Source organism: Labeo rohita, chromosome 19, assembly GCF_022985175.1.
Source record: "Labeo rohita strain BAU-BD-2019 chromosome 19, IGBB_LRoh.1.0, whole genome shotgun sequence".
NCBI classification, from domain to species: Eukaryota; Metazoa; Chordata; class Actinopteri; order Cypriniformes; family Cyprinidae; genus Labeo; species Labeo rohita.
The window spans coordinates 17476118-17502737 of record NC_066887.1 but is presented as its reverse complement, the minus strand read 5'-3'; the positions used below and the strand labels follow the sequence as shown (position 1 = coordinate 17502737).

The following is a 26620-nucleotide window of genomic DNA, read 5'->3' as shown; positions in this document are numbered from 1 at the left end:
GTACATTGTACGGGTCAAAATGATCGATTTTCTTAAAGATGAAGATATTTTGCAAATACACTGACCTCCAAAAGTTTGGAAACGCCATAGAAAAGTGGGGTTTTGGACAATATTGACATGAATCCTTTTTAATTTTTAATAATTTTGCACTGATAAGGGACAACACAAACTATGAAAACACATTTTATTACATAAACAATTTATACATAGAAAAAACGTAAATTTTCAATTCATCAAATTATGCACCATTAGCAGCTATTACAGCTCTGCATAATCTGGGCCTAAATTCATTGTATTCTAAACTTAATTGGCAATCAACTGTTGAAGCTGTTAAGGTGTGCTGACCCAAAAATCTTTTAAAAACCTGGGCCAAGTTTAAACCAGTAACCAGGCATCACAGCTGGCAAAGAGGCATGTCTGACTTTGACATGTATATATTGCCATTATTATGTAATCAAAATGAAATTTTTATTGCTGGTCTTCAATGATAATGTCAAGTTACTTTAATGTATTTGCACCAAAAAACGATAAGGATTTATACTGATATTGTCCAAAACCACACTTTGCCAGGGGTGTTTCCAAACTTTTGCAGGGCAGTGTAGGAACAATTAGGATTAAACTATTTTTAAGTGTTTCTGTCCTGCTACAACTAACAAGGCTAATTTCTGCTGTTCATTAATGATGAATAGCTCCTGTGCCTGGGCCCCTTAAAGTGGGAGCCCTGGATCAGTGCACAAAACCTGACGAGAGCTGAGAGATGCTGCATGAAAAGCATCAGCCAAGTGGGTGGCTTTATCAGGGACTTCACGTTTCCTACAACAGTCCAAACTTTTGTTTCCAAACAGTGTATATCAAAACTTAATTTTTGATTAGTAATATGCATTGCTAAGAACTTATTTTGGACAACTTTAAAGGCGATTTTCTCAATATTTTGATTTTTTTGCACCCCCAGATACCAGATTTTTTTGTATCTCGGCCTAATATTGTCCTATCATAACAAACCATACATCGATGGAAAGATGATTTATTCAGATGATGTATACAGCTAAATAAAAAAAGACCCTTATTACTGGTTTTGTGGTCCAGGGCCACATGTCGTTCTATAGAATTTGTTATGGTTATGAACCGTTGTTTGCAGGTCTATATATAGCGCCCCCTAGTGTATTTAATCAATCAAGTAAATAACAGATAAATATAAACAGTCTAGACGTGAAGTAGCCTGAGGCGTCTGTCACAGACACAAATTAAATTAAATGTCAAGATCAATAAAGCAACAATGAAATTCTAATGAACATACTTGGAATCTTAATATTCCACAAACAAGTGTCAGTCCCGTGCTGTAACGCAGTCAACGGCTTCATATTCAGGATGGCTAAAACAACCACAAGGTGGAGTTCTGTATTCATGCAGTGTAATGCTCTGTTACAGGAACTCTTCAAGAAATTCCTTTGGTGTGACACTTCACGGTAATTTTTTACATTGTTAAAGGTACACAGGTTACTTTTTAAAACGCATTTCAACAGCTTAATATTTTCAGTTGTCTTATTGCATTTTAGAAAGTGCTGTTTTGCCCTCCCTAAATAAGGGAAAAATTCTCTAAATATGTACCTTATGGGTTAAAGACACAGCATGCAACATCCTCCCTTGAGGTTAAAAACCTAACTTCCTGTGATAATTGGACTATGATATGTTTAGAATACATTCTGATAAGCTGCAGCATTTCCTCCAGTAACAGTTTCCAGAGATGCAGGCCCTCTGTTAGCCTCACTGTGAATTCATTTCAGTTATGTAGGGAGTTAGATTACAATCGTACGTCTTTCGCAGAGTCTGCATGTCCTGTGCTGAAGTCTGCAAAGGTTAATAGTTTTATACTAAAAAGAGATTTGTTGGCTCTCAGCAGGTTTAGCAGGTTGCACAGCAGCCCAACTGAATTTGCAGCTTAATAAAGTCTTATTTTATGTGAGATTGCTAAGAAGCAGCAGGATACTCCCATGAAATAAATAATCAGTCAATCAGCAAAGGTGTGCTTTATGTAAATCACAAGTCTGGAACTTTCATTTCTCTGCAATGACACATTTTAAATTGAAAGTGACAGTTTTTCGCAGAGACGGCAAAACCGAATAAGACATGTTTAATAATGCAGAACACCTCATAAGTTACAGGTTGTCTGAAATTTCGATTTCTTTTTAGATGAGCTCCAAAAATGTTTTGTTGATTATTTATTTATTTATGTATTTAATTTTCGGTCACAGTACACTGTAAAAAAACCCCAAAAAAACAACAACAAAAAAAAAAAAAAAAAAAAAACTTGTTGTAGGATTAACAAAACACTTAGAAATGACAAATAATGACAAATAATTACAAAGAAACAGCAAGTAACACATTGAATTAAGTGTAACATTTCAAAGTAGAAGTACTCCAATAATCTTTTGACTACAAAATTTATTTTCATTTACAACTTTGATTTTTTTTTCTTTACTGTGTACTTGTAGAATTTGTATCCTTAGATATTTGATATCTATTAATTATAATGAATAATTAAGCCATTATAATATTATTAGTAATTAATGCTAATTTATTAATTATAATATTAATATCTATGTATATTAATGCTTTTTATTCCACTAAAGTAAGAGTTTTAGATTAATAAAAGTGACAATATGTGATGCATTTGTTATATTTTCAACCTACCCAAAACATGCAAGAATCATAAAAAAACAAATTTCATTTTACACTATAATTTTCTGTTTTGTATTTTAAAAAAATACAATTTTATTATACAATTTCCACATTTAAATATTAAAAATACCAGATTTTCAATGCACAGAAAGTGAAGAGGAACTGAAATCACCTTTTCTTGTAGAATTCATATCCTTAGATATGTTATTTCTGTTAATTATGAATAATTAATCATCAAGTCATTATAATATTATTAATAATTAATTATTATTAAATAATTATATTTAAACTTATTTATATTAAGGATATAAAGGATTTTTTATTCCACTGAAATAAAAAAATTAGATAGATAGATAGATTGTCACTTTTATTTTTATCTATCTATCTATCTATCTATCCAATTTTTTTGATGCAAGAATCTTAAAAACAAATTTCATTTTACACTATGATTTTCTGTTTTGTATTTTTTAAAAAAATACAAGGTTTCTATTTCCACATTTAAATATTAAAATATACCAGATTCAGTGCACAGAAAGTGAAGAGGTACTGAAATAACATTATCTTGTAAAATTTGTATCCTTAGATATTTTATATGTATTAATTATTAATAGTTAATCATTAAGTCATTATTAATAATTAATTATTATTTCTATATCTATTTTTCAATATCTATTTATATTAAGGATTTTTTATTCCACTGAAATAAACATTTTAGATGGATAAAAGTGACAATATGTGTGATTTTTTTGTTATATTTTCAATAATATATAAACTAACCAAAAAAATGTATATCCTTAGATATTTTATATGTATTAATTATAAATAATGAATCAGTATAATATCATTAATAATTAATGATTGTTTCTGTTTTGTATTTTTTAAAAATACAACCATTCAGTCATTAAGTCATTATAATATTATTAATAATTAATGATTATTTCTGTTTTGTATTTTTTAAAAATACAATTTGATCTTTATCAACATTTAAATATTTAAAAATACCAGATTTTCAATGCACAGAAAGGGAAAAAGAACTAAAATCACTTTTTCTTGTAGTATTTATTTCCCTTGGATATTTCATATCTATTAATTAGAAATAATCAATCACAAGTTCACTATTACTAATTAATTATAAATATCAATGGCACATTTAAATCTAAAAAAAATACCAGATTTTCAATGCATATGTAGGGAAGAGTAACCAAAATCACCTCCCATACATGATAAGCAGTTCATGAATCGAAAAGAAATAACTGTGGAGTTGTTGGGGTTCGTCTAACACAACACGGCCTGTATCTCATTTGCTCAGTGCCTCGGGGAGTGTAAGTGGCATTGTGACAAATTGCAACGTACATGCCAAGTTTGGCTGAGCGTACATTAGACGTGATGACGAGCATAATCATAAGTGGTTTGTTATGGAAACTACACTCCAATTTCTCCTTTTTAAGGCCCCACAAAGTAATGATATCACGGGTGGAGTGTGCGACAGCACATCCAAATGGATTAGAATCAGATGAAATAATAGACATCAACAATTGCCACATTATCTGTCACTGAGAGGTCCATAACACAGTGTTTTGCAATATGCTACCACCTCAATCATACGTCTCCTCGGGTCACTGTGAGTTTGTGCTGAAGAGACATTCGATCCTAATGGAATTATCAATGTTCAGAGGAGACCAGAGTTGCTTAGAAAAAAGGTATGATGTGACCTCATATCGCTGGCCTGCTTTCGTCCTCTCTCCTGTGAGAGGCATGTATGGCTCTTATAGTTTTTCTTTCAGGCATGAGCAGACTGGTGTTCTGCTCTGATAGCCACTGTGAGGGAAAATAAGGACGGCCTGTCTTTGTGTTTCCTGCTGAGTTTAACCTTTAACTGAGGTCAGACTGTACTTTGAAAACCATCTCTTTAGAATGTGACTGACTGATAAGGATAACAATATATAATAAGGGGAATTACTGTTGTGATTAATAAACTCTACATTTAAAACATCAAATTGGGCTTGGGATAAACTAAATTTATAATGTCTGCTTAAAAAGAAGTATTCAAAGTAAAAGGTAAAAGCCATTCTGTCTTCAAAGAAGAAATGGAGATCATTCCAATGGAGAGATTCGCACACCTCTCTCAGACACGAGAGCATTTAATCTCATGCTTCTGAATAGGGCACGTTTAGTCCTTCTGAGCCATAGAGATATCAACCTTTGAAAGTTTTAATGTGTCATAAATATGCTGCTTCATGCTTATCAAATCTTTTCCTGTCTGTGTGAGAATTTATGCACAGAAGCACAGATGGGTGAGGAGGTGGATCAGAAGGAGACAGGGTGTTTGGTTCATGTAAGAGTCATGGTGTCACATTGTTTTAGCACTATGAAATAGTGCTATGCTTTGAAGAACGCTCAAATGCGCAGTGTTTATATCAAACCACAACTAAATCCGAGTAAACACTAATATTTTTTGTGAATGCATCACTAAAGGTATGTAATATTAACCCGATGTTAACAGTGGGTTAAAAGGATGTCAAAATCAGTCAGCTTTGATTATAGCGTTGTGGACATCACAGCAGGACTGATATTTTTCCTCAAATTTGCTGCTTATTCTTTCCTTTATCATCATTTTGAATCTCGTTGCACATACAAAGTTTGACATCAATTTTCCAGTTCCTTGAACTACAGCAGAACCTTTAAACTTTCTCAGTTCACCCACTGTGAGAGATGGTATCAGACCTCATGAGCAACATGCTGGTGAGAAATAAATGGCAGTCACCCCAAAGGCATTTTTCCTCCCTGCAAATTCAGACTTTTGTAGCATGTACATCTAAAGATCCAAAAGAAACAATCAAATCAAACCTGAAACTGAGAACTGATGAATGCTATTGTATTAAGATCATGTTTTTTTAAATAATCATGCATTTTTATGAAAGACATGGTTATTGAAAAGACAATACACACCTGCACCCCTAAGGAAAATGTCTTTTTTTTTTGTTTAATTGTTTGATTGAATATTGATATGGCAACACAATATGTGCGAGAAAAACAATAAGTTAGTCTTACTGTTTTTCCAAAAATAACCACAAGATGAAATCAAGATACATTTTTTTTGTGACTGTGGACTACAGTGATGTAGACGTTTTCACCATGAAGCTTACACTCGTGATGTACCAGAGAGAAAACGGATTTCACAGTAAATTATATAATTTTCAGCAGTAAGAAAAAAGTGTTACATTACAGTTATAGATGATATGAGAAAAGTAGGGCCTGTAGATAGGGAGTATGTGTTATTTAATAAAAAATATAATTATATTTTCTGTATATTTTCAGAATGACAGATTTTTTTCTCAAACATGGTCTGTGGGATATAACGACCCCAGGGAGCAATGGGCAATTACTGTAGGGACTCTGTTCTGAACATCAAATCCTTTGTTTTTCCATCAAGTGAATTCTAACTAGTTGGTTGAATAAAAATATTTTGATTTTATATTTAAAAAATACCTCAAGTTAGCATCAGGTAGCTAGTTAGCTAGCCAGTTAGCATTAGCTAACAAAATTTCATGATTATTTTCTTTTTAATTTTAAGCTAAAACTGCCTGTACTCAGAATTTGCTGTAAATGTTTAAAGCAAATAGCTCTGTCAGACTAGGGGGGGCATTTTACCCCACCCATGGGGGTGTTTTGCCCAATAGGTGGGGTAAAACGCCCCCTTGGTACAAATTAAATTTTTGTTAAAAACCTAATAACATGTTGGCGCCAATAACCTTGTGATTAGTGTGTTGACGTGTAGTGCAACTGCACTCACGGCAACCCGAGTTCGATTCCCAGCTCGAGGTCCTTTACCGATCCTCCTCCTCTCTCTCTTCCCAACACTTTCCTGTCATACTGTTCTATTTCAATAAAATGCATAACAAGCGAAAAAAAAAAAAAAATCAAACTCTGGACATTTTTCATACTTTGTTTATAATTTATGTCATTGTCACTAAAACTATGATAACTTTTCTGAACACATTTAAATTTTGTTTCACAAAAACAAAATAACACAGTCTTTAAGGGGGGGCGTTTCCCCCACTCTACCCTATAGTTTAAAGTATATAGTGATTTACATAGTCACCATGGTCAAATACTTTTCATACAACAATATATTTGAGTAAAAAGTAACTAACTAATCTGGCAGCTTGTGTTAGTACGAGCATACTTCATGTAAGAATCTCCATTGTAATTGGAGCAGTCAATATGGGACTACTTTCTCTGTAACAAATCCATTCTCCTCACTTTAGAAAAACAATTAATTGCAGCACTGACATTCTGCGTTTTCCTGTTGTGCAAGCTCAGTGATTTGGGTGGCCTTTATGACCACATCCTTTTCAAGGACAGTATTTAGCTCCAGCAACAATTGCTGTGCTTATTGAAGAGTTACTGTGAAACTACTGATTTAATCACCTAAAATTAAAACCAGCATAAACTCATAAACAAGCATTTTGTCTTAAAATACTTATTATAATCAGTGCTTGAAGTGTCCCGTACGTACTGGCACATCTGTATTTTAGCGTTTTGCGTACTGGCACTTTTTTGTGCGTACCGGCACCTCTGACATGTTGCCAGTACTCAGAGTCAAAGCGTCAGCGTGTTAATTGGGGCGTGGAGTACCGGCACTTCTTTTTTCACTTCAAGCAATGATTATAATTACAATTTTACAACACTTTTTTTATAAAACTTATTATAAGTGGCATTTAAATGATCACATTTTAATGTGTTTCGAAAGTTAGATTTACTTCCTCAAAATTACGAACCTTTTGTTATTGCACAGAATGAGCTCAAGGATCAGGAATCGCAATGTGGCTGAATATGCTGGTGTTTTTTTGTTATAGTGTTGTGGAAGAAAGCAAAAAATCAAAAGCTCCTTTTCCCAAGGGGACCTTTAGCTTAAAAGCTGCTGTTTTTGCCATGTTTATTTATGTGTTTTAAACTTTTCGATGCATTATTTATTCTTTAGGAGTTCCAGAGATTCTAGGATGATTGAAAAATGTTTGCTCACTCTTGTAACTCAATATGCAAATATTTGTTACAACCCTTTCCATTCATATTGTTATTGTATTAATTGCCTACATGTAGATTGTATATAATACTGTAATCAGGGTGCAATTATTGGGCGTTACCTGTGCTAAACAGACATTTCTGACTGTTGCACCACGTCTCCTTGCTTTTTCAGCATATATCCACATTTTTCAATGCAGAACTAAGCAGTTTTCTGTGAATGTGCGAGACTTCTCGTTCATTAGCCGCTGTAGGGAAATACTGAGAAGACTAACAGTGCAGTAAAAGGTAAAACTGTTTACACTACAAACCAGTCTGTTCATAATTAAGATAATACGTTAAACTAATATGGTAAGACACGCAAGTTTGCAATATCAAGCAGCAAAATTTGCTGTTTTGTACAATTAAAAATAGCTGGACGCATGACACCGGAAGCCAGACCCATTACATTTACAAATGCCCGCGCCCGTTCTTACGGAAAATATAGATAAAACTCGCATCAGGAAATCACAATGTGGCTGTTCAAAAAAAATGCTGTGCTGGTGCTTTTTGTTATAGTGTTGTGTGAGAAAGCAAAAAAATCAAAAGTGTCTTTTTCCCAAAAGGAACTTTAGCTTAAACTCTCCTATTTTTGTCATGTTTATTTATGTGTTTTAAACTTTTAGATGCATTATTTATGTTTTAGGAGTTCCAGAGATTCTAAGATGATTGAAGAATGTTCGCTCACTGTTGTAAGTCAATGAACGCCTCGGTTACGTATGTGACCCTCGTTTCCTGAAGGAGGGAACGGAGACACCACATCGGTGACCAACAAATTGGGATCCCATTTCGTTGGTCACCGAACTCAATAAACAACATGTAGCATATGCAAATATTTATTACAACCCTTTCCAATTCATATTGTTATTGTATTAATTGCCTACACGTAGACTGGATATAATGCAAGTTATTGGGTGTTACCTGTGCTAGACAGATATGTCTGACTTATTTTTCAACATGGAAGTAAGCCGTTCTCTGTGAATGTGCGAGACTTCTTGTTCATTAGCTGCTGTAGAGAAATATGGAGAAGACTAACAGTGCATTAAACGGTAGAACTGTTTGCACTACACACCAGTGTGTTCATAATTAAGATAATATGTTAAAATAATATGGTAAGACACGCATGTTTGCAATATCAAGCAGCAAAATTAGTTGTTTTGTACAGCTAAAAATAGCTGGACGCAAGGAAGCCAGAACCATTACATTTACAAATGCCCGTGCCTGTTCTTACGGAAAATATAGGTGGATAAAACTTGCATCAGGAAATCGCAATATGGCTGTTCAAGAAAATGCTGTGCTGGTGCTTTTTGTTATAGCATTGTGGGAGAAAGCAAAAAATCAAAAGTGCCTTTTTCCCAAGGGGAACTTTAGCTTAAACTCTCCTATTTTTGTCATGTTTATTTATGTATTTTAAACTTTTAGCTGCATTATTTATTTTTTAGGAGTTCCAGAGATTCTAAGATGACTGAAGAATGTTTGCTCACTGCTGTAAGTCAATGACCTCAATAAACCACATGTAACATATGCAAATATTTATTACAACCCTTTCCAATTCATATTGTCATTGTATTAATGTTTGACTTTTTGCACTGCGTCTCTTTGCTTTTTCAACATTTATCCACCTTATTTTTCAACATGGAAGTAAACCGTTTTCTGTGAATGTGCGAGACTTCCAGTTCATTTGCCGCTGCCCTGGTGAAAAAACCAGCATATGCTGGTTAGGTATGTTTTGATGCTGGTTTAAGCTGGTCCTTTGCTGGTTTATGCTGGTCATGTTGCTGGTCAAGGACCAGCATAAACCAGCAAAGGACCAGCATAAACCAGCACCAAAACATACCTAACCAGCATATGCTGGTTTTTTCACCAGGGTGTAGAGAAATATGGAGAAGAACAGCGGAGTAACCGGTAAAACTGTTTGCACTACAAACCAGTGTACTCATAATTAAGATGATACGTTAAAATAATATGGTAAGACACGCCATTTTGCAGTATATCAAGTAGCAAAACAAGCTGTTTTGTAGAGCTAAAAATAGCTGGAAGCGAATGACACCTGAAGCCAATGAACCCATTAAATTTCCAAATGCCCACGCCCGCTCTTACGGAAAATATAGGTGGATAAAACTTTTAAAAACGCGTTTCGGAAACTGTTCAATGCAAACAGCCACTTCATTCTACTAATCGGTGTCTAAAACTGTCCTTTTATGTTTTACGTGGGACTGTCAGTCGGCAGGTTTCAACAAATCGGCATTTGAAGAGCAGATGAGGTAAAACTACTACTACTACTACTACTACTACTACTACTAATAATATATATATATAACTAATAAAGAAACTCCAGCGAAATTAACAACTATATCTAACCTCAGTTATATTAATAACTGTTTACAGTTAAATAATAAACACAATATATTAAATGCACAGTTAAAGGTATTGACGTGTAGCAGTATTGGTTTCGGGGAAGTCTTAAAGGATATTTCTTCCTTTTAAATAAGTATAAGCTATATTTTGTTTCAAGTAACTAAGTTTCACAAACCACAAAAATAGTCCACCATGAGCTAAATAGAAACGAAGTCGTTCGGGAAGTCACCATAGCAACAGCGCTTTCTGTCAGGCTTAGTTTTTAAACTTCCAAACACAAAACCTAAGTTCATCGTTATTGTGTTTACATGTTTTTTTAAAATCATAAATATATATAGTGCCAACATGCAAATGATGGTTTACCAGGTGAAACCTCAACAGAAAATTATTCTCACACTGCCTAATGTCATGCTAATATATTCTCGAAACAAGCTGTATATCTAGACAGCCTATTTTGGGAATGCTTCTGCGAGGCTGTCTAGGAAGGCAGCTCACTATGTTTTGAAACACAACCTGAATGTGCCTTGGAGCGAGATGGAGTCCGCTGTCAGTGATTCAAGGAGGAGCCCACACGCTCCACATGCTCGGCGAGATATGAGCGGCAGTTAGATGCACTTGGATTACCGGCTGCTGAACTGAAACAACGTCTCCGCTCATAAAAAAATATGTAAAACAGTGACGTTTTTGATTACACGTCTTTTTAACGAGTGGATATTCTCCCCAGTCGGAGATAAAACACAAGATGCAGTAAAAGCATCACTTATTACAGTCCCAGACGATGGAATTCAGTTTGAGAAGCCCAGTGTGAGAAAGTGAAGTACGCGCAGGATTTACATTCTCATCCACAAAACGGTAAGATTTTATTATTTTACTATTATGGAATAAACACTGTGGCGCTATATTGCTGTGTTACCTGCATGTTTTGCATATGTGCCTAGCCTAAATCTCGCAGTTTCTTTTTATCTTGCATGATTTGTGACTTCTGCGTATGTGTTGTGCTTTGTTATTACATATAGAATATTTTTATTAATAAAAAAATGAGATAAAAATTAAAAAAGCTTCTCAATTTACTCAATATAAATAGCAAGTGTTAACCTGCATCCATGTTTGCCTTTTATAAATAAGAACAGAAAAAATAGATTCATAATTTCCTACTGTCAATACATAAAGGCATATACTGACTGAATTTAAAGCCATTTGAAAACATGAGCTGAGCTCTTTTATTAGTTTAGCAATTATATAATAAGTGTGCACACCACAGCATCTGTGTTTTATAAATCTACTTTAAATATGAGGCATACAGTCAGATAGTGACAGATATTACCCTGGATGCCTCGTAAACTGACAGTGTTTTCCAGTTCCACGCTGGACTACTGATCTACTTAACGTCCTTTGATTATGATTATGATAACCACACCGTTTCATAATTTGTGTGGAACATTGGGTCATTATGTAAACCCTATACAGGAAGCAGTGTTTCTAGGTTTCTATCTCCTTTATGGCAACAGGATTAAATTGGAGTCACCACCGTATATTCCACTGATAGGATTAAGAGCTGCAACTGGGAAATCTGAAAAATGATGAAACAAAACAATGCAGATGTTGTTTTACAGTTTGGTTATAAAATAACAGGGGTCTGTTTTAAGGAAGTGTTTGTTGAGATACATATTTTACCTTTTTAGTAACAATGCATGCAAGTTAAATCAAATAAAAAGCAATAAGACACCAACGACACAAAGCAGTGATGTATCTTAAAAAGATTTATTTTTATTTGCAGAGATAAGGTTTTGACTTTCCTGTAATCGAAAAGTACAAAATGCATTATTTGAGTTGAGCGGACAGCAGGGACGTACTGCTAGGAATAGACTGTGATTTTAGATACCGACTGCTTTTGAAGAATGCTTGTGTGCTTTCACATATGGGAACACATCCTTTTTGATCAGTTAATCTTTTTGATCAAGTTAATCTCAAACATGAAAAGAAGGAAAGCAGGCAAAAAAGTGAATCACCATAGAGACTAAAAATACCGTGTTAATGTAAGACTAGTTTCGGACCATGTATGGGGTCATGGACGTTCACTTGTTGAGCTCTGCTCCCAATTCAGCTAATGGTTCATGCATTATTCATTAGTGTGTTTCAGACTGTCCCAGGCCATGGTTACATGTCTGCACTGCTTAAAATATGATATGGAGGTAATCTACCAGAAAACTCACACTCGCCATGGACCTAACATGCTTTTTGTACAGAAGCAAAGTAATGATCTACTTGACTGTGACATTCATTGTTATATAATTGGACTGTTTTTTTTAAATGATTAATACTGACCACAAGCAGATTTGAATTTGTAAAGACGGATTATGGATTTTATAGTTCCATACACAAGAGAAGTAATTGGATATATTTCCCTTTGAACATGAAGTACCTTTTATAATTTATTAATCAGCTCTTAATAAGCACAATGCTTGAAAATTAAGCCCATTAACTGTAATTAAGTTTTGTTCATTTCAAAAACATTCAGTCGCAGTGCGTTGTTGTTATACAAAGCATGCATTTTAATGCGGTCACCCTGTAGGATGTAGATTAATATTCTTCATAAGGAGGCAGTTGATGATTCAGCTCACTGTAAACAAGTACCTGAATTTAATTACAGTTTTTCGGTTAGGTAATCTATTTAGATTTGATGTTATTCTGTTAGGTGGATTTTAATGTAATTTGGGTAAGTTTGCAATACTCTCAGGCTTAGATTTTCATCCATGCTTGTTCTGGACAGGCTACACATGAGGTGTGAGGAATCAGTAGGTGGAGCTAAAGTACAATCATGTGCTATATAGCCATCTAGAGTTGTCCAGAGAAGACTGTGAAGTCTGTTTTGGACCATTTTTGGGGGTATTTTAAATACTAAACATTTGAAAGAATTATGAACATTTATACACTAAAATTTAGGGTTAGTAAGATTATTTATGTATTTATTAAGACATTAATACTTTTATTCAGAAAGGATGCATTAAATTGATTAAAAGTAACAGTAAAGACATTTATAATTTTACCAAAGTTTTTTATTTTATTTCAGATAAATACTTAAATACTTCTATAATATAAAATACATATATAAAATTCTATAATATAAAATACTTCTATAATTTAAAGTACTTCTTTATAAATACTTCTATTTTAAATAAAATCTTCTAGGGAAGACATATTCACTATTAACTAAGTGTTTTTCCACAGTAAACTTCTAATTTGCTGCTTATTAATAGTTAGTAAGGTAGTTGTTAAGTTTAGGTATGTAGGATCAAGGGATCTAAAATATGGTCATGCAAAATAAGACAGGTGACCCTAGACCACAAAACCAGTCATAAGGGTCATTTTTTAGAAATTGAGATTTTAATAAATAAGCTTTCCGTTGATGTATGGTTTATTAAGATTGGACAATCTTTGGCCGAGATACAACTATTTGAAAATCTGGAATAAAAAAAAATCTAAATATTGGGAAAATTGCCTTTAAAGTTGTCCAAATTAAGTTCTTAGCATTGCATATTACTAATCAAAAGTTGAGTGCTGATATATTTATGGTAGGAAATTTACAAAATATCGTCATGGAACATGATATTTACTTAATGTTCTAATGATTTTTGTCATAAAAGAAAAATTGATAATTTTGACCCATATAATGTATTTTTTGGCTATTTGGCTATTTGTGACCCTGGATCACAAAACCAGTCATAAGGGTCAATTTTTCAAAATTGAGATTTATACATCACCTGAAAGCTGAATAAATAACCTTTCCATTGATTTATGGTTTGTTAGGACAGGACAATATTTGGTCGAGATACAACTATTTGAAAACCTAAAATCTGAGGGTGCAAAAAATTCAAAATATTGAGAAAATTGCCTTTAAAGTTGTCCAAATAAAGTTCTTAACAATGTATATTACTAATCAAAAATTAAGTTTTCAAATATTTACAGTAGGAATTTTATAAAATATCTTCATGGAACATGATCTTTATTTATTTTCCTAATGCTTTTTGCCATAAAAGAAAAATCAATAATTTTGACCCATACAATGTATTTTTGGCTATTGCTACAAATATACTCCAGCGACTTAAGACTGGTTACCAAATTTTCTATTCATTAGCAAATCCTAAAAAGTACCCAAAAGAATTCTAAATAAAAAAAAATCCTGTATTTTTATTTGCCACCAAAAATATTAAGTGGCATATTTTTTTCTTCAAAATTGATAAAAAGAAATGCACCAAATCACATGAATAAATATATTAAAATAAAAGAGTTATTTTAATCATATTTCACAATGCAGTGCCTCTTGAGTTACTTGTTCTCATAGCACATATCATCTTATAAGTATTCATGAGTAATGTCACATGCTCGATTTGTAATGATTTAATTCATTTAATGAGTTCATGTAATGAGTTCATTTTTTCACTCAGATATAAATTATCATGCTTGTTTTAACTGAACTGATTTTAGTATTTCTAAACGAAGCACATCCCATGAAGAGTACGCACTCGTTTTAATAAGCACTTGGTCATGAATGAGAAATGTTCTTTCTTTTGTATGAGAATTTCTGTATTTCAGAACCAGGCCCTCAAAGATTATTCACAGGAAGAGAAATCGAAATGGTATGCGTTGGATGAAGCAAAATGGCTTCTAATTTAAGCCTCACAATAAGACCTTCCTTTATGTCTCAGCTATGTCTGTCATTTCCCCGTTTCCCCATTTGTTTTGATGCCATTTATTTACCCTATTTGTTCACTCACATCTTCACCAATGTTATGTGCTAAATTTTGTTAATCCAATCTTACTTCAATTTCTTTCTGGTGGTCTGTACTGCCTGTTCTCATTTACAGCCTATTTGGTTTTTTCTATTTTCTTGAGTGGCTCCCTGCTCACCGGCAGGTAGGCAGGCCGACAGACAAGCAGAGGTTGACAGCAGGCAATGCATGGTTGGTTTGGAGCGCGCTCTTTCCCTCTTTCTCTCTTTCTCTCTTTCTCTCTCTCTCTCTGTGTGTGTGTGTGTAATGGGAGTGTTTGGCATCACATGGGCCTGTCTGCTCAATTCACTGCCTTTACGTCAATGCCGTTTCGTGATTGCTTTGCTTAATATATTTAATACGCAGAACAATCTTAATTGCTTTCCCAAAAAGGTTAGATTGTTTGTCACAGGTTTTTTAGAAGCAGGTTCATTTCAAGGTTTGGACATCATACAATATCAGCATGTCAGGTTCTTGTATTTAATTATATACATATGAACTTATACAAAAGCAATTTAGATTAGCATTTAGTTATGGCACTAATGCAACACGGCTTTTAAGAGAAATGATCATTTAGTCACTCTCATTTTATCCCAAACCTGTATTATTTTCTTTATTTTGTAGAACTAAAAACAAAGATGCTGAAAAATGTCTCAAAAAATGTTTTGAACCCCACTGACTTTCGTTGTATGCACAAAAACGTTTTAAACATTCTACAAAATATCTTCTTCTGCTCTGGATATCTATAGTCAGTCAGGTTTGGAATGACATAAGTGTAAGTAAATTAACTAAATATTCATTTTTGGATGAACTATCACTTATGGCTTAGAGTAATCTTCATCGTGTTGAACACTATTGGAAAAAGAAAAAAAATGCTATGGTTCCTGGAGTAAAATGTATTAGTAATGTCTTAGATGAGACAAAATATGGGACAGGCATATTGAATTGGCTGAATTCTCAGCGGAGATACTGTCAGGCTGCCATATGTGTTGTGTAATGGACTCTATAAAGCTTTTATGTAAGGTTGAATTGGTTAGCAATGATTAACAGTCAAGGCAGGTGGAGGAATGAGCTTGTTTAAGAAAATGGACAACCACTGATCATATAAACGTTTGTAATTTGCATAGATTTTTTAATGAAAATGGTAGGATGTTTTGTAACTAACATACAGAAAATATCTTTCAGTTCGAAAGCTGAAGTCGTAACACTGATTAAACACTTTGTAGGTGAAAATCCAAAGGAATTCCTTAATACATCATTTTTTATGTGTGGAAAACTCTGAACTGTCCCAGGACATTTCTCAGTGCTCCGTGTCTCAAACATATTTACAACTTGTTTTAAGCTACTATTTATGTTAGCACCTTCACAGATGTATACAAAACAGATGGTTTCACTAAATCTGCTTCCGGCAATTTTAAAAATGGTTTTCTCTGACATAAAACAAGCAGCGCTTGTGGGATGTTATCAGTATAATCTCTTTTTTAGCAGGAGTACTTGTGTGGATATGACTAGTTCAGATATTGCACTTACAGAAGCCGCAATTATGTGTATTTTCATCCTTACCAATATTCTTAAAAGGCTCCAAGTGCGCACACTGCCAAAGTGTTTATAAAATTCCAGCACTGAGGGTGTTATTTTACCCCCTGTGGTAGGCTTATTAAACTCATATGTAAAAAGAATGTGCTTGTACATTTCTGTACAATTTATCAGAAGTTTGAATCATTTGCATAAGCAGTTATATTTTTGTCAACATTAAATCTAGCTTGACTATAGCAGCCTAGCAGTGCCTTATGCATTGGTACCTCTGCCAAGTAAAGATTATCTGATCCAAATGCTACTGGATTACTTATATTTCAACAATTCTATTTATGTATTACTATATTTATTCATTCCAGCATTGTGTTTAGCGAGGGTGACAGCACCAGACACTGCTCACCAAGTATTTTAAAACTATGAATCAAACATTTCCAAGCATCATTTTCAATGCCAAGTCACAGAGTCAAGACAGGGGAAGTCTTTTCATGTGGTGATCAAAACTTTTCCTGGCTTCTCAATTTTCAGTGTGGAAAAACAGAGTAACATGTATTTATAGTGTCTGAATAGGAATTTTTGTCTTTACATAATCTGCACAGAATATCAGAAAACCGACAGACGAAAACACATTTAGTCAGTTTTTAAAGAAAACAGGGCAAAATAGATTTAAGCCTATTCATTATGTGTGGGATTGACAGTGATGAGCTCAAAATGCTTATGGCACAGATGGTTGAGTTCAAATGTATATTTTTCACACACTAATTTCTTAAAAGTGGGGCAATTCAGACTTCAACCTTTTGTTTAAAACTCTTCCTCGGTTGCGTCGCTGCCAGTTGTGTTAAGACTCTCTGGAGAACAAGCAGCACATTTTCTCAGCAGGCAAAGACAGACACAGCTGTGCAGGCTTATATTTAACCTCATAGTTGGCTATTGATAAAAAACGAAAAATGATTTATGTAATTCATGTGGTGAAAATAAAAACAGGACTGTGTAAAGTAGATAGGCCTATAACCTTATTGCATAATTTTCAATATATTGCATACAATCAAAATGTCCAACTATTAGAGTATAAAGTTAAATGAAAATGTATGAATAAGATGCTTAAAATCACTATGCTTCGGTTTAGGAAACCCTTCTTTTCCTCAGAAACTGAAACTACTGCAGGAGTAAGGAGAAAGTTTTGTTTTAAGACAAATGTATGAAATCATATTAATAATATAGATCAAGGAAATAATTCTGTGTTAGTGTTGGGGCACTATCCAGTCTCTAGTGATCAGGTAGGGCTGGGCGACAAAACACAGATAATAATCAAGATATAAGTTTTCTCGATAAAACGATAACAAGAGTTCAATAAGTGTTTGATATGTTTAAGGCAAAGAACTGAACAAAACAGCGCTGCTCATTTGAACAGTGCCACACGCTTGAAGAAACGCTGGGTTAAAAACAATCATTTCTTGGTTATTTGGCAACCCAGTGCTGGGTAAATATTGGACATAACACATGTTGGGTTATTTTGACCCAGCTTGTTGGGTTTTATACATTAACCCTTTTGCTGGGTTGTTTTTTTGACATATCGCTGGGTCAGTCAGCCTAATTGATAGTTTTTCATTTTAAATAAATAATATGCTATTTTTTTTAATAGGACAAGAGCATATACAAGATCATAAAATATTCAAAAACATTCAGTAAACATTTTAGGGCATGAAAGGAGCAGCATTTATCAGCCAATGGGAATCTGTGGGAAGAAAACTGCTATCAGTAAGCTGTTCCAATTCATTATATGACTTATATTTATGACTTATCTTATATTCACGTTTTGAAAAGTTACATCAATGTAGGGCTGGGTATTGTTCAAAAATTTTCGTTATCGATGCCGATACCGATACCTTGACTTTGGTACCGGTTCCTGAACGATACCAATTTTTGAAATCCATTTTAACAAGATCACATTATTTCAACAACAATAAAAAATGATATAAAAAAAAAATGATATAAATTGTTGTGAAATAAAATGACTATATCATGAAATAAGATCTGGCTTTATCCTTTAAGCTAACTTACCAATATAGCAAAGATCTCTACATACCTGTAGGCTCGGTAGTTGTTTACCATAATCCTGTGTAGTGGCACTGGCATGTGATTATTATTATTTATTTATTTTTTAAAGGGGGGGATCAGTTCAGTAGTAGTATCGTGATATTTTAGTCAGGTATCATATTGAAGTACCAAAATTTTGGTATCCTGACAACACTATTTCAAAGGAAGCCAGCGTCACGGTCTTTACTGGGTGATTTTAGAGAATTTTTGCTTTTATTCACATGTGATTGAAATAGCTATTCATGTGGTGGACTGTCATGATTTCGGTTAATGCAGGACAATACCGAATGATGCGCATCAGAGGGGATTTAGAAGTGGGTATTGCCATATACCTGCATGTACCCTGCACTACACCACTGCACCTAGTGCTGCAGGCTTATTGGCACACTGACGTTGACGAGATGAAACCCTTAGGTATCATAGTTTGGTACCTAACGACAAGAGGTTTTTCGATACTCTATGGTATCAAGGCATTTAGGTCGGTGCCTAAAAAGTATCAAACTCGATAACCAGCCCTACATCAATGACAGCTTTACCTCGTGCCATCTTGTCTGTCAGACAAGCCCCATCTCACGGCATTTCGTACATATTATACAAAGTGGCTAATTTGTATGAATTCATACGACCTCACTCGAACAGATTCATACGATTTTAGCTAAAACTTACGTATTTTACAAGTTGCACAGTATGTATGTACGAATTTGTACGAATGCCCTACACCTAACCCCGCCCCTAAACCTGGCCGTCACTGAAAATTTGTATGAAGTAGCCACCCCGTAAAATACGTATGAATCGTATAGTGCAATTACTGTGTTGCTAGTGCACTGGATCAATAGCGTTCATATTGTACTGTAAGTGGAGCACATGGAAACTTTGTTACAAGTAACTGCAAAATCACATCGTGTTTCAACCCTGGTCACGCATTCGTTTGGCGGGAGGTAAAATGGTGAAACTTCCACAGTTGTTCGCTTTGAGCGTAGATTCGTGAATTCTGTGTTTCTCGAAAGCTAGTATTCCAAGACGTTACCTGCGACGTATTTTTAAACACACACACACACATACAAAAGAGACACTACAGATGTTTCCCTATTTATACAGTAATTCAAACCTTAATTAAACAAGAATTTTCCCATCAGTCAAGTTTTCTCTCAGAACAGAACACAAAATGACCGCTGATAGGCTAAATGTATCCACCTTGTTTTTCCAGTATTTTTTTCCAGGTCTCATCAGCATCCAGCCATTTTTAACTGTACAAAACAGCTTGTTTTGCTGCTTGATATTGCAAACTGTTTTTTTTTCTTCTCGTTAAGCGTCTAATGAACCAGAAGTCTCACACATTTACAGAAAACGGCTTACTTCCGTGTTGAAAAGTAAGGTGGATACAGTTTTAACCGGTTTGGCACAGTTTACCCAACATTGGGTTACACTGACCCAGCACTTGGGTAGAGAGGGTTCATCATTTGTATTGACAGTGAAAATGACCCAGCAGGTGAGTTACAGAAAAAATACCCAGCACCTGGTTAAAAAATATTTAAAATAACCCAGTAAAATGACCCAACAAGCAAAACCCAGTATTTGGGTTAAAAAAATAATCCAGCATTTTTTTGAGTGCATGGACTGTTTATTTGCTCAGCTCAAAGTTCAAACTGCAGCAGAGAAGCACAGTGTACTAGAGCTCAGTCACGTGATCACTAAACAGTGTGAGATCCAGTGTGAAGTAACTGAATGACTCTGTAAATTAAGCTAGTTTAAATTCAAATAAAACAGCTGACAAACAGGAGAAACACTGTGCACAACGAGACAGTCACAAGGCTTTTCAATCTACAGAACACCATCATTTACCGTGGATATACTGTAGTAACACTACTCATATCTTATTTTATCATATTATGCATTAACCCTTTAACTGTCACTGTCCCCTCTGTGGGACGCCTAAGTTAAGTTTACTTCACCATATTACAAATAAATCCTAATCTAATCATGACAAACTAATCGTTGAAAAGGTCTATGACTCCTAAATAGATATTTTGCCATATTTGTGTGTTACAAATTATGTAGGAAAATTAATAGATTAATATATGTCAAGAGTGCAACTTAAAATAATCTACATCATAATATGAGTTCTGACCTTTGTCACAAAAGACTTTCTTCATCACTTTTTTAGAAATCATAAGAAATGATATATCAGCTCAAAACATAAAATCTCAAAATTCATCCTTTGAAAGGCATTTTAAAATCAGACATTGAATTACCATGGAAAATGTACATGAAAATCATATTACAAAATGTTTTCATTCATGAATTATAAAAATGTAAGTCTGGATAGTGCATTTTTATGTCTGTGTTTAAAAATGGGAGTGACAGTTAAAGGATTAAATTAGTAATGGAATTTATTTTTTGTGATTAAGCTATAGCATTTATACATTTATACTAAATGTATTTAGACTACTGTTTTTCATACAAATACCTAGAAACCATATAGTTATATTTTTACCATGGTATTGAGGTGCTATGTGTGGTTTTAACTGCTTTAACTATCATGATCTTAATGAATGCTACTATGGAAGACAAATGGCTAATTTTAATAAAACACAAACAGTCAGAATAATACAATTTCACCATATAAATATGAGGTTGTTATCATTTTTACAGATGTTACCGTTTTGTTACTGATTACTCAGCTCAAGCTACTTTAAAATGTATATTTCTAAGAGACAAAAAATATAACAATAATATTGTAGTCAGGCAACACACTGTAGCCAATCACACATTAGAACATGCCGAAATTAATTTATATTAAGATATATTAACATTTTGTTAAGGAAAAATGATTAGAAAAGTGTAAAGATTTCAAAAACGTGAAGTGTCTTGTTCTGACCATGAAGAGTAGTTAAAACCACGGTTAATGGTCTGGTTTCTACAGCTTTGACTTAGGAGCAAAAATCTGCCTTGAAACTTGAAAGAAATAAAAATTGTAAACTTGTCGTGATCATTTTCAATATTAACTGATATGAAAAATGTTATTGTGGTAATTTGTTATTATTACCCAGCCCTAAATAAATGTAGGTAAACAGCATTCAAAACGTCATATGATCAAACCACCTTTAGAGGTTCTCAAAAATGCATGTGATCCCATCACTTTCGAAGTGTAAACAATAATCTGTTCTAGTCAACATCAAAGAACCATCTACTAACTCATCAGTCAACCACTGCTGTAAAACGGTGTTTTAAATGTGTATCTTGAAGGTAAACCTTTCGAAAGCTCGTACGTACAGTACAAGCACAACATGATGTATGTAGTCCCTTCCAAAAAGCGACATGTTTGAAATGCCTCCGGCTCGCCTGACCGCTTGTGATAGTATCACGCAAGACTGATGCTAACAACAGGTGTTAACAGGGCCAATGTTGCGTGACTGCTGCTAAATGAGGGATGTCTCTGCAAACAGATAAAAATCCCTTTTGACTTATATTTCGCCTATGTTCATTGCAGTGACGATTCTCGTGCTGGACAGCAAAATGTTCTGTTTGGAGCTTTTTTGGCCCACCCATATGGCAACCCTTTTTTTTGGCTGCTCCGTCCATCTGTCTCATCCATTTGGGAGGAGTATAGTTCATGGACAGGTATGTGGCCACACGTCAAGATGCATTAGTTTTATCCGATCAGAGCAAAAAAAAAGTATAAATACCCCCTATGATGGAAGAATCCCAATTTGCATTGGCTGCTCTGATTAAATGTATTATAAACGTAAAAGCTTTGCTTGTAAACTGATTTACATGAGCCAGCAAAGCAGTGGAATAATGAACACAGTTCCTATAGATTTTTGCCAACAGTCACTATTTTTTTTGTCTTTTTCCCATTCTTATCTGTTTCCCAGCCTCCTAGAAATTAGCATATGAAATAGGGTTTTGTACCTACAGTGTGTGCACTTTTACTCCATGACATTTAATGAAGTCACAAACAAGATTAGACCTGCTATCGATTTGATTTTTGCCGGTAATTGTAGATTACATAGATTTCAAACCTGCAGGAGGTATACTATGGTTTCTGGATACTGCGTGAAGCTATTAATGTTCACCTCACTGCATGTAACGATTTTCCATACTTGGAAAATAATAAGAAAAACAGAGCAAATTTGGAGTCATTGAACATTAGTTTGTGTTTGATTTATCTCTGCCCAGAGCCTCCATTGACTGCCTGTGATGTGCCTTGTCTGTCTGCTCCCAGAAAGCTATTTTGCCATTCGTGCCCCATTATCTGATTTATAGAGGTAATGTTTGTTCCATTAACCAAACCGTATCCTTTGCCAATTTAACTTTTTAAACGCCTCTGTACAGATTTAGCGTTGGGATTACTTTGGGTTTTTCGTACCTGTGTGTGCACAATGACGGTCTTTATTCAGCCAATGCTTTCACAACCGTGTTTGTAAAGCCCAACCATTTACGTTGCAGTTACAGCTGAGCACATCCGTATTGCTCATATTCCATATTTCTACATATCTTGCAGTCAGTTTAATCACCTGGAGCAGGACAGTGTTCATGCTGTTACTAAAGCTATTAAAGTAAACATGTTTGAAACTTCACAGTAATAAAGTTATAGCTTGTCTTTCATTCCTCCATATACGTTTTTTGTACATTTAGAAATAAAATCATGAAAAAGTGTTAAAAATTACACAAGGTGTCTGTCAAAATAATAAGAATCCAGTTATTCCACAAAATACATCTGGAAAACAAAAAGACTTGTCCTTTTTCTTGACGGCTGAAATGTAAAATTCTAGGAAACTGAATGAAAATGACTACTGAAAATGAATACTCAGAAACGGAGAAAGTGGATGTGCCAGATAAAGCAGCGTCAGTCTTTCCTTCTGCTATTAAAACCGTATTGTGCATATCTATGCAAAAATCTGCAGAGAAACAGAAGTCAGTGTATCAGAATGAAACCTGTTAAGGTCAGTGAAAAATGTCAAAACTGTCAGAAAAGTGAGATTGCTCCACTTAGATAATCAAAGTTTAATTCTCCTTTGTTTGCACTGCGGCTCACCAAGAGTGGTCTCAGACAGAGAAATGTTACTTAATATTTGACAGTCTGCCAGATGGGGCTACATGGGGCGTAGAAATATAAATGGGTCAACTTCATTTACAGAGGGGCTCGAACATTCCTGATTACAATTATCAAATGTGAACTCAAGTCAGCAAGACAAAAATGAGTGCAGGTGAACTGTTGTCTATGTTCAGATGTGATAACAGGTTCAGAAAAATGAGCTCATCTTCACAACATTTTTCCAATCTCAGGTGCCTGAATTAAAATGTATATTATTCCCAGATTGATCAGGATTTAAGAACTGGCTCCATTTCAGTTCATTAAATAGACAGGATATTGCTTCACATAATGCTTCATATTTAAAACATTCGCTTTCTACAGTGTTAAAAACAAATAAGATCCGCACATGAAAAATAAGCCAAACTGCTTACATTAATTTATTGCCCAGAGGCTACAAATAGGGATGCACCGAATTTTCGGCTTCTACTATTTTCGGCCGAAAAAAAAAAAAAAAAAAAAAAAAAAAGTAAACAAATCACTGCACATAGGGCTGGGCGATATGGGCAAAAAAATGGTCACACATAATTTTTTTCATATCAGTCGATATCGATAATTATCACGATAAATTTCTTTCAAGTTTAAAGTCAGATTTTTGCTCCAAAGTGAAAGTCAAAGAAACCAGCCCATTAATTTTCCTTAACAAAATAAATATCTAAATAGAAAAATTAATTTCTGCGTGTTCTAATGAGTTATATTGTTTCAAATCAAGAAACAGGTTTGGGTTGTCTGATAATGATAATGATGATGATGATAATAATAATAATAATAATAATAATAATAATATCACTTTTTTGTCTCTTAGAAATGCACATTTGATAGTAGCTTGAGGATGCGGAGGTAAATTTTTGTTCATTATCAATCAGTAATATCTGTAAAAATTGTAGCAACCTCAGTTTAATATGGTTAAATTTATTCTGACCCAGTTTTTTTTTTTTTTTTTTTTTAAATTAAGCATCGGTCACCCATAGTAGCAAGCATACATTTTAAATAATGATAAACACAGTTAAAACCACACATAATAGTACCTCAATACCATGGTAAAAATATAACTACATGGTTTTATAGGTAGGCTATTTGTATTAAAAACGGTATACTGAAACCATTCAGTATAAATGCACACATGCTATAGCTTAATCACAAATACATACATACTATAGCTATATACCATTACTCCTGTAATAAAATTCAGTGAATATCCCACATTGCTGCCACAATACCATGGTGCAGTGAGTGTTACTACAGTAAATCCATGGTAAATTATGGAGATGTATAGACTGAAAAGCCTTCCAACTGTCTCGTTACACACAGCTTTAAACTAGTTTGAATTACAGAGTCATTTGTGTTCATTGCTGAATTCAAGTGTTTCACACTGGATCTCACAACACTGTTTAGTGCTCGCGTGACAGAGTAAATGCATCTTCTCTAGTGAGCTCGCGCAGCGCGGCGGTTTGAACTGTGGTCCAAGTGGATAAACAGTCCGTGTGGCGCGATTCAAATGAGTCGCGCTGTTTTGTTCTGCTTTTGGCACAGAAAAATTATATTGAACTCATACAGTTTTATTGAGGAAAATTATATCGCGATAATTATCGATTTCGAATTATCGCCCAGCACTATGAATGTGTGTTCCGCTTGTGTACCGCTGGTTCCACTCACTCATGCTCAAAAGAAAAGCAAAGTCTGCTCAAACAAAGCGCTGACAGGAAATGTTAATGTAGTATACTTGTTCTTGTTTGCAGTAGCTCTACTGTGCTGTAACATGCTGTACTGGGCAACACTGGTAAAATGATGCTTCCCTCTCATCCACTGATCTATGCTCTGCTCACATGCTCTGATGATAATAATAGCTTTGTAGGACTACACATTATTTGGACAATTAGTTAAAGTTATATCTGATTCTGTTGCATAGAACTAAATAAAAATAATATATTGATATTTAATATTATTATATTTTCTGTCCAATTTTTTTGTAAAAGTGTGGTTGTTTTATTGGCTGGTGTTTTTAAAATTTAGTATCATTAAAATTATTGAGTTAAATTAAAAAATCATACAAAATTACTTCATATTATTTACTAAAATAGTAAATAATTCTTACAAAGCATTTTTGGTTTCATCCCAGAATTTTTATTTCGGTGCATCCCTAGTCACAAATAAAGTGCAAAAAGTGCAATGGATTACAGTAATGAGCATTTTAAATTGGTGCAGGTGTATGTTTGGAAACATGGCACTGATGAAGGGTCAAGCCCGAAAACGTTTTGCACACTTGCACCATTGCAATTTTTGCACTTTATTTGTGGCCTCTGGACAATAAATTCATGTGAGCAGTTTGGCCTATTTTTCATGTGCAGATCTTATTATTTTCAGATCTACGTACTGCCATATGTTTGAAACACAAGTTTTGTGACAAAATATAAACATTATATTAATTTTTGCTAATTAAACAAGCAAAATATTATAATTAAATGCCAATAATTAAATAATTTCAAAATATATGATTGTGCATATTGGACCCGTGTCTCTAAATATGGTTGAAACAATTAACAACCATCAAAACCGATTTTACATTTGCCATACAGCACCATAAAATTTAACTCCATGTGTAAACATGAATTCCCAGCTAACAGAAAAATTTAACTCCATGTGTAAACATGAATTCCCAGCTAACAGAAAAATTTAACTCCATGTGTAAACATGAATTCCCAGCTAACAGAAAAATTTAACTCCATGTGTAAACATGAATTCCCAGCTAACAGAGAACATTCTCAGAACTTTGGCATTATGGCAAGTTATGAACATTCTTCCATTAATGGTAATAGAATGTTATCCGGTCTTTATAAATGTTCTAAAACGTTACCAAAAACATTTATATATCATCATTGAGCATTTTTCTGAAATGCTTTAGTTAGATGTCCATCTACAGTAACATTTTTTTACTACTTAAGTTACTACTTAAATGTTATTAAGTAGTTAAATGTTTCAAAACTTTAATTTAAATTACTACTTAAATGTTATAGAACATTCAGGG

General features: G+C 34.0%; 1 protein-coding gene across 1 annotated transcript in view; it reads left to right on the top strand.

The window, feature by feature from the left end:
* Positions 1-10531: 10531 nt before the first annotated feature.
* The window catches only part of calcr (calcitonin receptor), a 75617-nt gene continuing 59528 nt past the window's right edge, over positions 10532-26620 (top strand). The window contains exon 1 of the mRNA XM_051137552.1: positions 10532-10953. The gene's annotated coding sequence lies outside the window, so the exon portion shown is untranslated. The remainder of the gene's footprint in view (positions 10954-26620) is intronic.